Genomic DNA, 17,085 nt, shown 5'->3' with positions numbered 1-17,085 from the left:
ATAAGTATGTAGTATAGTGACAACTTTAAACTGTCATTCAACTTTGCACTTAATTTTAACTCCAAATAAAAAGTGACATTTTTTTTTCATGAAAACATATTTGTTTTGAATAATGAATGATAAATACAGTTTTCTATTTAATTTTTAGTGTTTTGAACTTCGAAAGTATTCAATTTCATCGTCAATGAATGCACATTCATTACCAGAAAATACCGCGCAGTTCAGGCTAAGGTATTTGCAGCTTGATAGAATAGATAATACCGCAAGCACGTGGAACAATTTTTTGGCTTTTATAAAACGTCTAAAATTATTACCGCAAGAGCAGAATACTTTTTTTATCTTCCCTCTACTAAAATAGAAAAGTAGGAGACAGGGTTACCAGAAAAAATACTCTCAAGTGGCGCAATCTGTGATGCAAAAGAGCCTAATGTAGTACCCAAAACGCCTCATTATTTTCAACCAATAATAATATATAACAATGGTGCGCAAATTTTTGCTGCACAAACGTATAGAAAATTGTCCAAACATTAAAATACATTAATTCGGGAAAAGTTGCACAATCTGACAACCCTGGTGGTAGAGAGAAGTTTAACGTGCCTATACCTGAGCATCTATGTCTGTCCGTGCCATCTTAGCTCCTACAAAGATTAACCAATTTTGATTTTTTTGGTAATTTGATCTAGAGCAGGCATGGGCCAGTTATTTTAAGCTCAAGTTGTTGTAATTGTTATAACTTTATTGTGTGCCATGAACTTTATTGTGTGTCTCTTTATCCAAGTCCGCATTGCTCATGGTGGTGGAAGCGAGACGAGTATACGACTGTTCTACCTATCTCAGTTTCTCTTATAGTAATGACATAGGTAGAAAAGAAAATGTTGTCTCTCTGTCATACTCTTTTTTATTGTCACTGGTTAGGTTGTCACTGTCTTTCTCGTATTTTAGATACAGAAGTATGAGGGACTTCTCTGCCCCACGTTTACCCATGCCTGATGTAGAGTGTTCGTAACTATGTTTCAAGTACGAGTTTAGGGTTCCGTACCCCAAAACAATTAGAAAAGGGGTGATGATGTTCTAATGGGTAAGCAGATTTTCTCGTGACATAGTTAAGAACATTTCATCAAATTATCTTTCAAACACACCCAAAATCGAAATTGTTTCAACCGTTTGGATGCGACAATGCCACAAACGAAAAAGATCAGACCTGATTTTATGTCGGCTATCTTCTTTAAATTTTTAATTTAATATGACTGCAAAAATATGAATAGGTAACAAAATTCACTCTGGTAAAACGCATGATTTCTTTAAAACTACGATGATAGGTGTTTTTTTTTTGTCTAAAATCATTTTAAAATGCCTGTGGAAAGTAACCCTATACATTCTTGATGCCACAGCAAAGGCTAATATTATATTGTCACAACCAGAAGCCTATATTACCACAGATTAGTCGCTGAGTAATTATGTGGTCTGTCTTTCTTATCCGTTTTTTTATCATCTGGCATAGTATATTCGTAACGATAATATAATTTGCATATGTGTCCGGTGCAGTATGTTCGAACAATTTTAGAAATAGTACAAGAGATTTTTACAGAAATCATAGCAGGCTGAATACAGTCTGCTCTTTTGAATACTGTATATGTGTAGACAGCTCTTAATGAAAGATGCCAGATTGATTCCTGGGAATAATTGGTAAAACCAACATATGGTTGAAAAATTTTTCGTTTTTTAAGAATAATAATGTGCTTATGTAAATTCGCCTTTGTCTTTTCTCAGTACTCAAGGAGCATATTGCATTATTTTCATTATTTCTGCGAAAATCGCGCCAATTATAAAGTTACCTGAACATGCTTCAAAAGTTGTTTATTTTTTTATAAGAAACATTTTTTACATTTAAACTTCTGTTTTCTATTCTATGTCTTCGACTTAAAAGATGGGTTCTATGGACCCAAGACCTTATTGACCTATTCAACTCGAACTCACTTTTTAAGAACTGAGCACGCTATAAAAATTTCACCTTGCTATCTCCTATCGTTTTTGAATCATCGTTATCCAAGACGGATAACCGGACCTTTTTGGTGATTTTATGAATATCTATCCCAAAATTTTTTTCGCAGCATTAATATTTTTAAGCCTTACAAAATTGGTACTAACCTTGGTATACCTTGATATATTTTATAAATACATTATATAAAATTATAAACGGTAATCTGGAAAAAACTTAATTTTAAGTGCGAATTTAAAAAGCTCTTCAACCATCTTGCATACACTTGGAGAGAAAAATAGGCATCTCTCTATAGGCAAAATATAAGCAACTTTTTTAACGGGTAATTTTTCGCCGAATAATAATACATATCATATGCCGAATGTAAACATTAATATGAATACGGAGAGACATTACAAATTGAAACTATTTATCAGTTACCCATTTTCTAGTGTAAGAGTCCGTCAATACTAACCAGAGGTCTGTTTGTCCTGTATACATTCAAAATGGTTATTCATTGAGTATATATAGATAGATGATAGCATTGGCGATGATGCTGATGAGTAAAGCATCATGAAAATGTAACCAAACATTTTCTAGAGAAATGTAAATAATCATTTACTAGTACTGTAACCGATATTACAAGATGTTACAAAACCAAGGGCGAAGGGCAAAGTGTTGCTGATAATGTATCTTAGTAGATAGTATATGCTTGCTAAGACTTACTAAGGCAGAGAGAAATTTACTTGTTTTAAATCACATTCTACATTAATCAATGGTTATTGCAGGGTATTTTGTTGTGCCATATTTCAGATTTATAGAACGTAAAAGATTGAGGAAATAATTTTTGAAAAAGAGAAATATCGTATACACTTGATCGAAAAAACATTCAATACCATTTAGTTCACTAGAGCACAACATGTCCCACCGACCTTGAGTAAACGGCAGGAGCAGCTGCAACAATTGGTCGATGTCTAGAGAAACGTGACACATTGAAAGGAACGCCACCAAGTTAAATCGGTGGATATGAGACAAAATACATTATTCTGCATTAACCCATCATCACTTTCGTCAACCGTTCGGTAATCTTATAGTCTTCTTATAGACATTTAATCTTATAGATATTTGCTCACGCCTTCTACAAATGCGTCAAGTATATCGCACGTAAAATATTCTTTAACTTTGTTAATAATAAACTCTACATAATTTATATAAAATAGCTTATTAATAAATTAAAGTTCGAAAACTAAAACCCCCACAATTACAGAATCGCGCTCTTAAAAGTATGAAAACAACAAAATATTTTCATCTGAAATTGTTATGATGAGTAAAATCGCCATTACAGTCGGAGGATCCCTTTTCGGTCCTGTGGAAAACTGTTGTAATCTTAAAGGTCCCTCGACTGTAATGACGATTTCACTTATCATAACAATTTCACATGAAAATATTTTCTTGTTTTCATACTTTTAAGAGCGCTATTCTGTAATTGTTCGGCTTTCAGTATTCGAAATTGATTTTATTTAAACTATTTTGGGGCTATAAAATCGCGAGAAAATATAACAACATATATATATTTGAAAAGTGCTATCATAGCTTTATGTCCTCTAGAGGGCATCGTATTCAATTTAATAGAACGGTATATAGCCTATAACTTGCGGACGATCAAGACGCTTCTAACGATACCTCATTTTTCAAATTTTGATAAATTGTTTAGAAGTCACTAGGTCTAAACTTGCCTTGTCGCTCATACTACCTTAAGACACCTTGTACAAAGCTCATACTTCATTTGTTAATATGTAACGTATTTGGATTTATTGGTTTTCCAATAGCATATCTATGTCGAGGATCGTGAATAGCAGTAGGATAGAAATGGTTAGTTTTAGCATTTACTATCATGTTCATTGGTATGTTATGTGTTTTATTATTATGATTATTATTATTGTTGCATGGAGACTATCTTCAAAATATATGTGTGACGTATAGAAGCCATTTACAATGGTGCATGAAAATTTATATTTTATAAAAGTACATTATGAAGATGAACTAGTTTTGATACACTCGTGCCTTTAAGAGCAACCCGTGGAGATTTTGATCAATTTGACTAGAGGTTATTATACAAATAATTTTCTGGTCATGAATATGATTGGAACTGTGTTCCTTATCGCACGATATTTGTTTTCTTGTTGAGAGTTAAATCCAAAAAACTGCAACAGACACAAAAGATCTACATCTAGGTAATTTTCAGAAAATGTACAAATCTTCTTTTTATAACTGTCAATTTGGACTTTTTGTCATAATTTTATGTTTTATCATTTAAAAAAAAATGAGTTGTGAAAGTTATCAGAAGTGAAAGAAAATAGAGATAATTTAAAGTAAGTATACTCTGCGTCACAAAATGTCATATAGCAATCATATAGCAATGTCACTTGCAATGGTAAAACACGTGCATATTTTGTGACGCAGAGATAAAATTTTTATGCTATGTCATAATAAATATCCTAATCAAATCAGACGTAAGTAATGTACTCACATATTGGGTTGACTACTGAATCAGAATGTCTTTTTTAAACTATAATACTACAATTATTACAATAAAACAAGTATTTGACTTCTAGAGTTAATATCTTAAACTTTCAAAAAAAATCTTGTAAATAAAAAAAGTAAGCGCTACATTTATGATATACCAAAGTACAAAAGGGGTGTCCCACGAAATTTCTCGATATTATTTTACTTATTACGACCATAATTTTTTATATTTTCAATAAATTAAATTCTTAGATCCGGTACAGATTGATTATCATTATTCTACTTTGGGAAACGCTGAAAAGTATATCATTGATGTCCTAAATGAAAAGGAAAAAGCCAGACGGAATCGCATAGATACTATCGGGAAACGAGGCATAAAAGTTGAAATATGAAATTGATTTTGAAAGTGTTTTAGAAGTTTTTTCCAATTGAATTTGAAATTTGTCTATAGAAGTGGATTTAATGAGATCCAAACATTGTTGTCGATTCTGCAGCTCTATATTCGAAAAATCAATTATAGTCACTTTGAAATATCTTTTTAAGCTTTAACGCAAAAGCAATTCTAAACCATTTATACCATTCCAAAAATTATTTTATCGCCAACTTTGACATATTGCCAATGACCATTAGAACTTTTACGTTTGTTCTGATTTGTAAGGGTTTTAATTTTTTTCTCCTTATTTGAATTTCTCCTTATTATTGAGCCACACTGTTCTCTAATAAGTTCCAATAAATTTCGGTAAACGTAACGATTTCTAATAGTAATAGAATATAGAAGATCATATAGAAGATCAGTTTGTATTCTAATAATAATATCAATAAACTATGTTTGTATTTATATTGGAAAAGGTTTTTGTTTAAATTATTATGATCATTACTTTTCTTCTTCTAATATACGAAAAGAACCAAATATTTATGTTCAACGCTGCTCAAGATTTCGGCTGTTAGTTTTTATTATCAAAAAACTGATTAAAATATGAATGTATGGCAGCAACAGTCAATTTTAAGCTGTTTTCAAATTTAATCTAGATTTACAGTGTGTAGCATTTAAGATAAAGACACCCTCATAATTTCGTTATTTATAGGAATATCGATTATAAATTTTGCATAGCCAAGCAAGGTGATGGTCACATTTTTAACCCCCGAACTGGAAAAGGGGGTGTTATCTCTAACCATCTCTGACGAAATATGAGGGTGTCTCTCTTAAATGCGACACAGTGTACAACAGAGGAGAATCGTTAAAATACTTCTACTGAAGGTGGTCTTTGTTCCTTGAGCCGTAACCCTTAATTATTTTTTTAGGTGCTCAATTCTTGAAATTGAAAAACCCAAACTTTTATATGATTGGAACTTTGCCTATGAGACATATTTAGAAAGTATCCAAAATCTTTTTAAAAACTATTTATTTACCATAGCAAAACATAATAAACTATTTATGTGTGTTTATTCAAACCTTGTGTGAAACAAGCTTTGAGTGACAAAATTGAAACCATGTTGAAATTCGGATAATGCGCTCAACATGTACACACACAAAATCTATTATTTACATGGGTAATATTGGTGAAAATAATGACTTGGTTATAATTTAGTGTGGTGTATCTCTCATCTGTATAAATAATAATACATATAATACTTTAAGCACATTCTTCTTTCTATACTTTACTTGGTTCGAGTATATAATTTAAGATTTTCGAACATTGAATTGATTTTAATGTTTAAATAATAGGTTTTCTCTCACTGTCTATCTGTCTGTCTAAATGTGGGTTGTATATTTGGTTTACTTTATATATGCTTTGTGAATTTTCTGTTATACACATAATATATATGATTTATTGTTTATATTTTCCATTTATTTTCGCGCAAGTTTTTCACTGTTTTTCAAAATAAAATACAATGGATTATTTATTTAGAGGCAAATTTGAAATTAGGCGTGACAATAATTTGACTAGACTTTTAATAATATTTTCTATTTTTCTACGCTCGCTAACCATGTTTTTTCTATTGAAAAAAAAGTATTCTGTTCTAGCCAACCAGAATAGACCAATAAACCAGCATTGTTATTCAGATTTGTACTGACAACCTGAACATGACGGGAACGAGAAATCCAAGTATTTGTTTCTACTACCATAGACACCTGTTTATGTTACAAATTGGCTTTTGATGTTTCGGCTACACTCACGATTGGTTAGTCGTTAGAGAAATTATATATTTTAAGTTTACTAATTACAGACCTGTTTATGATGCATTAAATGCAAGGAGTGCCACGATTTTGAAAAAGGGAGGATTTTTGATGTGTATCGACAGAAAAAATGAAATATATCTTGCTGTCGGCAATGATGGAGTCCTAAAAAAAATAATTTAAAAAAATTTGTTAAGATTCGGAACGTTAAGATTGAAAACGATGAACGAACATCTTTGTGGCAAATGTGGGATCTTCAGGTCTCTGGTCTGCTTTAATAGTTTAACCTTTAGATTCCTGAGACTAGATCAAAGTTTTATGAATAAAAACATAGCCTTATTAAGTTTATTTAATCTAAACCCAGCCCAAGTGTAGCATGCCTTAATTAACCTTTTGCTGCTACATTACATTTATATCAATTTGTTATTAATAGTTTTTCTTCTATATATTTCGTTTAATCAAATTTTATAATTTGAAAACTTATGAAAGCGTAAAAGTTATATTAACGCTAAGCTATTTGTTGGATGAGTTTGCAATATTTAATATTTCTGTTATATTTTTAACCGACTTCAAACAAAAACGGAGGAGGTATCAATTCGACTGTATTTTTTTTTAAATTTTTGTTCACCTTTCGACTGGGTGAACCGATTTTGATCATTCTTTATCTGTTTGAAAGCTGGTGTTCCCCGTGTAGTTCCATTTCATTTTGGTCAAGTTCTGACAACGGCATCCATGAGAAAACCATACAAGTCTTAAATTTGCATTAAGTGTGCACGACAAGAGGACGAATAACTCAATATCAAGCCAACCGATTTCGATGATTCTTTTTTTAGTGACAAATTAGTTAGTGTACTTCAGATTCATTAAAAATCACAAAATAAAAAAAAACTTTTAACAAAAAGAAAACCGACTTCAAAAGAAAAACTTTTCCAAAATAAATTAATATGCACTACAAAGTACAAAAATAATGATAGTATAATGTAGTTAAAATTATTGTTATTTTTGGAGTCGGTGTCAGCCAAGTTAATGTAGCAAACTGTTATGTCAGAGTTGTTTCCTTGGCTGACACCGACTCCAATATAATAATAATTTTAACTACATTATATTAGCGTTTTTTTTTTTACTTTATAGTGCATATTAATTTATTTTGGAAAAGTTTTTCTTATGAAGTCGGTTTTTTTGTTAAAAGTTTTTTTTATAGAGGAAGTATTATATTATATATTGTAAACAGTTTTATTAAGTTTATTTTCAATATAATGGATAAATAAAATTTCATTAAAACTATATTGTTATATTTCCACACATTACATCAATAAAACTTATCAATTAGCGCGTATAAAACGCATATTTATAATGAAAAAAAGATGGGAAATCGATTTTGTGAGTAAATGAAAAAATTCTAACATAATAGTTTTCATGTTTTTCTATTGTAAATTAACATTTTTTTCGCTATCGTTGTTGAATGAAAATTCCCTAACGCAAAGCATGAAATTGGATACAATTTATGATACATTAAACTGCTCATTCCTAGAATTGATAATGACAAAAAATGAACCGATCAAAATCAAGATCTAAATCTTAATCGAGATGCAGTGGATTTTCTGGTAACGAAATTCAAATTGATCGCTCTGAACTGCGAGCTATTGCTGCTCCAAAAGAAGCCAAAACAGCTCGATTAGTATAAATAACTTTGAAACACATTGCATATGAAGTAGAAGAAGGCCATAGAGTGAATCTGGGCTCGCCGATTAATCCAAAGTTAGCAAAATTATTATCCGAGTTACTCTGCCGGACTTGTCTCTCAAACTTAAAACGCTTTTTTCTTGTAACACCATTTTTCGAGGTGGTTGACATGATATCTCAAGTTCTACTTGATTTATTCCTTTGAAATTTGGTGGGAATCTTCGTTATAAATCTCTCCCTCGCCTGCGCCTTGGATTAATACTCATAATCTCAACCAGGATGCACCATTTTTTTTCTAGTCTCCACTTCACCGGTCTGTAATTCGAAGAATTTTTTTAATGTCAAAGAAGGCTGGACGAAAAAATGTCTATAAAAATGTTTTTAATTTTTTTAAATCTTTGAAAAATACCTAAAATTTAGGTTTCTAGGCCAGAATACTCCCTTAATACTAATAAAGTTTAATTTCATTATAATTAAATTGAGAATTTATGATGGTTGAAAACCTACAGTATTGTAAAAAAGTATTTATTTATTAGGTACATATGTTACATATGAACTCAATGCATGCTTTGCAGTCAAGTAATGAGTTATTTTTGGCTTACAATACCACGCAACTACAAAAATTTATGATATATGGTGTGCAAGTGATGCTTATAAATTTGATAATATAGATATCTCTCTTCAATCATCAATACTCTAGCTATAGTCGTCTCTGTTCATCAAATGATGTAAATTCGATGAACTCATAATTAAATTAAAATTTTGTTTTTATATTATCGAGAACTTTATATTTTTATGGTGTTATTATAAACTACAAGATTGTCTAAATATTTTAGATAGTTTTTATCACATTCTATGAATTTTTAATAAAGAAATATCCAATTGAAAAGGATAACCTATATGATTTATAATTTTTTCAACCAGCTTTGAACGATAAAATAATTATAAAAAGTTAATCAAAAAATTTATTTATATAGTTTTATTAAATCCCTAGTATTACTCAATCCTTGCATATCTCTTTAGCTCATCACTTTGATTTGAATGATTGACGGATTTCAGACTTTGATTGTGGCTGGCTGACATTATGCATAGATCGACCACACGTTTCGACCCAACATATTTATGTAATATTGTTCACGTGTAAAATAATAAATTATAAATTTTCATATGCTTTTTTTCATTGCTATTATATTTATATTTATATAAATTTTATAATATTCCACACATAGTTCTGTTATAAAATAACACAACCACTATTTATTATAATAAAATATTTGAAATTTTTTATAAAAAAATATGTTATAAATCCTACACAGTACACAAATAGGTACAAACACACACACACACACACACACACACACACACACACACACATCCAGCTACACATTATACATATTTGTTTTCACATTTTTACATTTTTGCATATTATTTTTATGTTGAAAAAAATTTAGTATGAATGTTTTGTCAAACATCCTAAATTGAGAAAGAATTCTCTGATTTTATTTTTCGAGGTTTATTACATCAAAATTGTCAATGAAAAATAAATTTTCAAGGTATTGACTGAATAAATTATTTCGAAATAACAAATTTTGAATAAAAAAACATAAAAATCGAGTTATTTAATGATTAAGAGTAGTTTTAGAAAAATCAGACTTTTTGAATGATGAAACGATTTTAAATTTTTTGTCGTAATTACCTTGAAAAAGGTACGATACGAACACCTGGTGGGTTTGGCGATTGAACAGCAATTTCCTGAGGTATGGACTGAAGAAGTGTTTCGGAATACACCCCTCGTATACGATTTTTAAATGATATCAACATTTTACTAATAGTCACCCAAACGTCAAAAGATCTCTTATTTATTTTTTTCGATCAAAATAACATTAGAAAATGATTTATATTTGTATTCCATGCTTTATATTTGTATTTCCCCGTTCTTGTTAAGTGGTTTCTTGGAATAAATTGTCATAATCTATTTTTTTTTGGAAATGAAAACTTCTTTAGGCGCGTTGAGCACTTTTTGATACCACATTGAAAACAATGGACCTATGTCAAAACCAGTAAAAATGAAAAATCATTAACAAACAACAAACCTACCCTGACATGTCAGTATTGAAAAATGGTAAGTAATCAGGTGGTCTAAATTGGAACTACTGAAAAGTCCACTTATCGCCAGTTAGCGGGATTTATGTGATTATAATATCAATATTTTTATTGGCCTTAAAAAATAGTGAGTACAAGTATTGTCACTGGTCTGTTAGTCAAAATTTTAACGAAATTCGGGTCTTCTTCTGATTTTAATTAGTACGAATTAGTATCGCCAGTTGGCGAGTTGCAATTCCCAGTTATCAATGAAATAAAAGCAGTTTTTTTATACAACTCTTTTTGTTTGAACAAAAAATTAATAAAAACAAGCACTAACACTAAACTCCCCGAATCAAAATAAAGAATCATAGAAGAAATCAAAAGCGAAGCGAGAGTAACACTCCGGGAAGAAAGCCATAGCTAATAACCTGGATCAAACATGATAAAATATTAAATATACATTATATAATTTGCATAGTTATATAATTACATATTTATTATTTATCGTGAATATAGTTTATTTTAAAGTTAAAGGTTATCACCCGATCACTGAAGTTATTACTTAATTCTAAGATGGATGACCGCTTAAAAACACTATGTGAAGTTGATTTTTTTTATTATTTAGAATAGTTTTTTATACACACGTTGATAATTTCAATTCACAAATTTTGAAATTTAAAATATTTATACTATAATTCATTAAAAGAAAAGAATATAATTTTAATTATTTAATAACCATGTCACATAAATCTAAATCTGATAAGGAGGATCTGCCCCCTCCATGAAAATGTAACCTACTTATTAAACCCAATACCGCTGAAGGTATTCTTTGTATATGGAAGTTATATGACGTAGGTACACATTTTCATATTTTGCTTGCATATTATTATGTGTGTATTTTATATTGAGATTGATATAAATATTATGTAATATAACAAACATGTGATGTATATAAATATAAATATAAACGTTTTATAATAATAATAAAAATAATATTAAATTTAATTTATTTCAATGTTATTAAAATATGATAAATATTTATTAATATAAATGTAGTTTAAGTATCTTTATGTATGTATTTATATTTGTAACATATTTAATATTTATTTATTATATATGAATTTATGTGTTATTACTAGCAGACCCGGCCACGCATTGTTGTGGCTAAGGTTCTTGTTATTATACCATGTATATGAAATATACGAAGGTATATTAAGCTCAGTCTCAAGTTTGTAACGCTTAAAAATATTGATACCATGAGCAAAATTTTGGTAGAGTTGTTCACAAAATTACATAATTAGTCCATTTCCGGTTGTCTGCATGTTGTCTGTCTGTCCGTCTGTCATCACGATTACTCAAAAACGAAAAGAGATATCAAGCTGAAATTTTAATAGCGTGCTGAGGACGTAAAAAGTAAGGTCAAGTTCGTCAATGAGCAACATAGGCCAATTGGGTCTTGGGTCTTGGGTCCGTAGTACCCGTCTTGTAATCCGTTAGAGATAGAACAAAAGTTTAAAGGTAAAAAATGTATAAAAAAATAAACAACTTTTGTTTGAAACATTTTTTCGTAAACATCACTGTTTACCCGTGAAATGATTTATTATAAATTTACAAAATATGTTCCAAAGTGCAAAAAGTGGAGTTTTCAGGCAATATCTCATTTATTTTCTTATAAGACAAATTTTTTCTATGAAATGGCCTGAAATTACTTTTGGTTGGTATAGGATTTAGTACCATCCATATCTCAGAAAATATAGTCAATCATCAAATGAAGCCCTTTTTAATTCCCGAACTAAAAAAAAGGGGTGCTATAAGTTTGACCGTTATGTGTGTTTGTCTGTCTGTCTGTGGCATCGTAGCGTCTAAACGGATGAACCGATTTTAACTTTTTTTTTTCTTTTGAAAGGTAATTTAACGAGGAGTGTTCTTAGCTATGTTTTAAGTGCGAGTTTAGAGTTCCGTACCCTAAAAATTTGTCGGGGTTTTTATAAATTTTGTAAATTTCACTTGTTGCGAACTTTTTGGCTATATTGCACCAATTAGAATTTTTTGACTAGACTATATGAAGCTTTATATTTTGGAGTAATATTTGGCTATACTTCTAGTTGTGAAATCATTTGAATGATGGTCCCCTTTCGTTTATAGGCTCTAAGTTAAATAAAACTGATTTTCATAATAATACTTGGGCATTCAATCATATGGTCTTTTAGACCCTATTGAAGAAAGAATAGACAATAGAATTTCACACATTAACCTGTAGGCAAATAGTTTTTTACGCAAAATTTAAAATATATATACAAATTAATTGTATGATTAATAAGAAAGTTAATAAACCATATTTTTAAATCAAATTTAATATAACAGAAGTTTCAAAGAGCAGATAATGAATTCTACTAGTACAGTAAATAAAGATATTTTACATAAAAAAAACTTAATTGCTGAAATTTTGAGAGTGTTTGGGGGCATGATCTGAGTCTAAAACAAAGTTTTCGTATTCGTGGTGGTGGGGGAAGATACAACATCTTGTCAATACAGATGTGAGTTGGTTTTTATTAGTTATCTTTGCTGCTATCGCACGTGCAATTTTTTGGAATTTTGATTATCTATCGAAAATTAACGAAATCAAGAGATCGTAGGTCAATAAGGTCAATGACAATGACCGGTCGATTGTCAAATGTGAGAGGTAGTTTTCGTTTATTGATAAATACTGAATAACTGACATGTTTTTTCGTTCATTTAGACTTTGAACCTATAACAGACACTAAAAAGACGGTCAATAAGGTCAATGACAGTGGCCGGTCAAAGGCCGGTGTTTGAAGTCTGAATGAACGAAAAAATATGCCAGTTATTCAGTATTTATCAATCAACGATAACTACCTCTCACATTTGAACTTTGACCGAACATTGTCATTGACCTTTGACCTACGATCTTGATTTTGCTACCTTTCGATAGACAGTCAAAATTCCTAAAAATATGTAGAACTTGACTGTACGTGCGGTAGCTAATAATGATAACTAATAAAAATCAAATCACCCTTACATTGACACGGGGTTGTAACTTCCCCCACCACCACGAATACGAAAACTGTTCTTAGGCTCAGGGCATGCCCTCAAACACCCTCTAAAAATTTCAGCAATCAAGTATTTTTTTTAGTAAAACTTATTTTCGGGTTTATATTTACTGTAGTATACGTAGATCTTTACATATGAATGCATGTAGGTACATGTGTGTAAATTTAGAATGGTAGTATATATAAGGTTATTTGTAGTTCATAGGAATGATGTGGAATAGGAAGGGAGGCAAGGAATGAGTATTATAATATAGATTTATATAGTGAATAATAAAATGAAACAAATGAATGAATGGAATACCAACAAAATTAATTACACGTAGATAATAAAATAAATATAATTATTTCAACTTCAAATAACAAAATAAATATTATTATTATTAATACAGAGATTTATGTGTTTTATTCCATTTCTTACTTACTAGAGCCAAAACTAATTACTCTGTGGTATCTACATTGTTACTTAGATTTTATCTCTAAAATGGGTCTTTATGCTTTCAAATTGTTTTCGGTATTTCAACCATTCATTTATCACTTTCAATTGCCATCGTTATGTCTACAGTTTCTTGATGTTAAAATCGTTCGTTTATTTCAGTTTCAGTTAATTTTTAGATGTTTTCATCGCAGCTCTGTCGAAAAATTGGTGAAAACTGAAATGTTTTTTAGTTCTCTTCAAGTAAGGCGCAATTTACCATATTAGAAAATCTGTCTATATCATATTTATCTGTCTAAGCTTAACATATCAAATTTTTAAAGTTGTTAAAGGTTTAATGCGTGGCCCTCAATTGCGTTTCCTATCAGCTATTTCAGTTGGCATAGCACTTTAACATAAGCTAAAATAATTAAATAAGGTGTTAAGTAATTTAACGTAAATTATCCTTGAAACGGAAAAATTTACCACGACTCTGAGTAAAACAGTGAAGTGTAAAATACTCCCATAAGCTTGGATTTGTTTATTGTTAACACCACGATATGAAGTCGTCGAAAAGTTTATATGTTGTAAATTTATGATGACGTAATCGTGAGGAATAAAATTAACGGAAGAGTGTTCTTCGATATGTTTCAAATGCGAGTTTAGGGTTTCATAAGCCAAACATTTGTCAGGGGTTTTTTAAATTTTGTAAATTTAACTTGTTATTTCGGTGTTTTACGATTGATTTTCAGGATATGATTCTTCCAGCACATAACCAACAGTTTCACATAGCCTGTCAGATCCTCTGAAAACAAAACCGATTCATTTGCAATAAAATGAATTGACCCCAATAATAAAATAATATTATAATTATTGTTATCTACTTAAAACAATTACATTTAATATAAATAAACAGACCGTCTATACTGCACAGTACACAGAACAGTACACTATTTTGTGTGTAATTACAATTCAATTATTAATTTAATTAATAAAGTCCAAAGTTTAATATTATTATTATTATTATTATTATTATTCAATTCAATACTAATAATAATTATTATAATTATAATAAAATAATCCAAAAATTCTACATAAATTTTCAGTTGAATAATTACTATTTAGTTTTCATAAAATCTAAAAAAAATATGGATAGGTATATATAATTATTTAATAGTTTCAATATTATTGATTAATCAATTTGTAGGTAGTGGGGCAGTGTAATGCGCGATTTTGAAAACGCAGTTCCTCCTAAATAATATAAATACTAAAGCTTGACTGTCGCTTATAGAGGTATAGATAAATAGATAAGTAGCATTCTCACTTACGGAGGTCCATGAGGGAAAAACGACTCTCTCTTACAGAGGTTTCTGTTTCTCGCTAATAGAGGTTTTGGGAGCTTAAAATGACGGGTCCTGGCTATTACTCTCACTTATAGAGTTTTCTCATTTACCCAAGTTTGACTGTTTATCTAAATTAACTGGCTACCATCTAAAGGTCCATTTAAGAAAATGACATAAAATGCTTTTTTATATAAATTATGAATTGTATTTTTAAGTAAATGTATATCAAGGTATGTTGTTTTTAGTCCCGCCATGCTTTGTTTGTAACGCCTTAAAACATTGATGTTACGAACAAAATTTTGGTATAGGTGTTCAGAAAATCGCCTAAATAGTACATTTCCGGTTGTCTGTCCAGGACACGGTAACTCAAAGACGAAAAAAGATATCAAGCTGAAATTTTTAAAGCGTGCTGAGGACGCAAAAAGTGAGGTCGAGTTCGTAAATGAGCAACATAAGTCAAATGGGTCTTGCGTCCGTTGGACCCACCATGGAAACCGTTAGAGATAGAACAAAAGTTTAAATGTAAAAGCTAGTCCTAATAGAAAAAATAATAAAACTTTTATTTGAAAACCTTTTTCTTAAACATCTCTGTTTACCCGTGAGAGCACAAACTAGATTAACATTATATGAAATAATATATTATTATATCTAATATCCTATATATATTTTTAAAATGATCAATATGTTTATTTCAAATTCTGTCTATTAATAACAACGATCTCCGTGTGGTTGGCTCAATCACATATGAATTAGACATTATATATATGTTTTCGTACTAACCTAATTCAATATTTAAAGCAAACGTAAAGATATTTTATTTTAATTTGTATATTCGCTTTATTTACACGATTATGTGTTCCAACTAAGTATAATTTTATTTTCCATCAATAAAATGCATGACTTTTAACTAAAATCAATCTCTTTCATAGAAGTAATGATTAAACTTCAGTGATTTTATATCAATAAATTCATATTTAAAATTCAATCCCATTCTATTGTAAATACAAATATTTAGCTGTACTAGTTCCAATCATTAGGAAATTGTTGAAAAGTATTTTTACTTTATTTCAATATGAAACGACCAACATCGGGATGACGTTGTCATTATTTTAATTTTTGTTCAGAGTAGTTATTGCTAAAAAATTATTTTCAGTTTAAAAGTGAGAAATTTCATTTAAAATAAATTATTAATATAATATTTCTATATCATATAAATAAAATTTAATTATGAATTAAAATCTCACATTAGTACCAAAACATTTACGTTTTACAGTCAGAACATATCATAAATATTATTCTTATATGCGAATTTAAATGAGTAAATGTAATAATCTAATTTGTTTCAATTTAAATAATGAAATATTAATTCGCTTATGTATTTTATTACGAAATATTGGTCTTCTTTATATATTTCTTTAATATTCTTTTATTTTGGATGCTTAAAATTTACGCAATTTTAATGGAAATTATTCAAAATTAACGTTATTTCTATTTAAAGATATATTGTTGCCAGTTCATTTGATTTAAAAGTTGAGTCCTTTGAATCAGATGTCTCGAAGTTATTTTTTTTCTCCGGGGTAGAATTAGCCCAATCGTTGTCTTCATAGAAATTGGGGACAATAAACTTTTTTCGATTTTTTTAATTCCTGGAAAAAGTGTGCAAAAACCCAAATTTGAGTCCCCAATTTCGTTGAAAAATATATATTTAAGTGCAAAGTTTTTTGGACGCGTTGAGCACTTTTTTGAATGAAAAAAAATCATGGAACTCGCGTTATCTTCACGCATCACGCTTTACAATATTCAAAACA

This window comes from Chrysoperla carnea, chromosome 5 (assembly GCF_905475395.1).
Source record: "Chrysoperla carnea chromosome 5, inChrCarn1.1, whole genome shotgun sequence".
NCBI lineage: Eukaryota > Metazoa > Arthropoda > Insecta > Neuroptera > Chrysopidae > Chrysoperla > Chrysoperla carnea.
The sequence above is the reverse complement of the archived record's forward strand: the minus strand, read 5'-3'. Positions refer to the sequence as shown.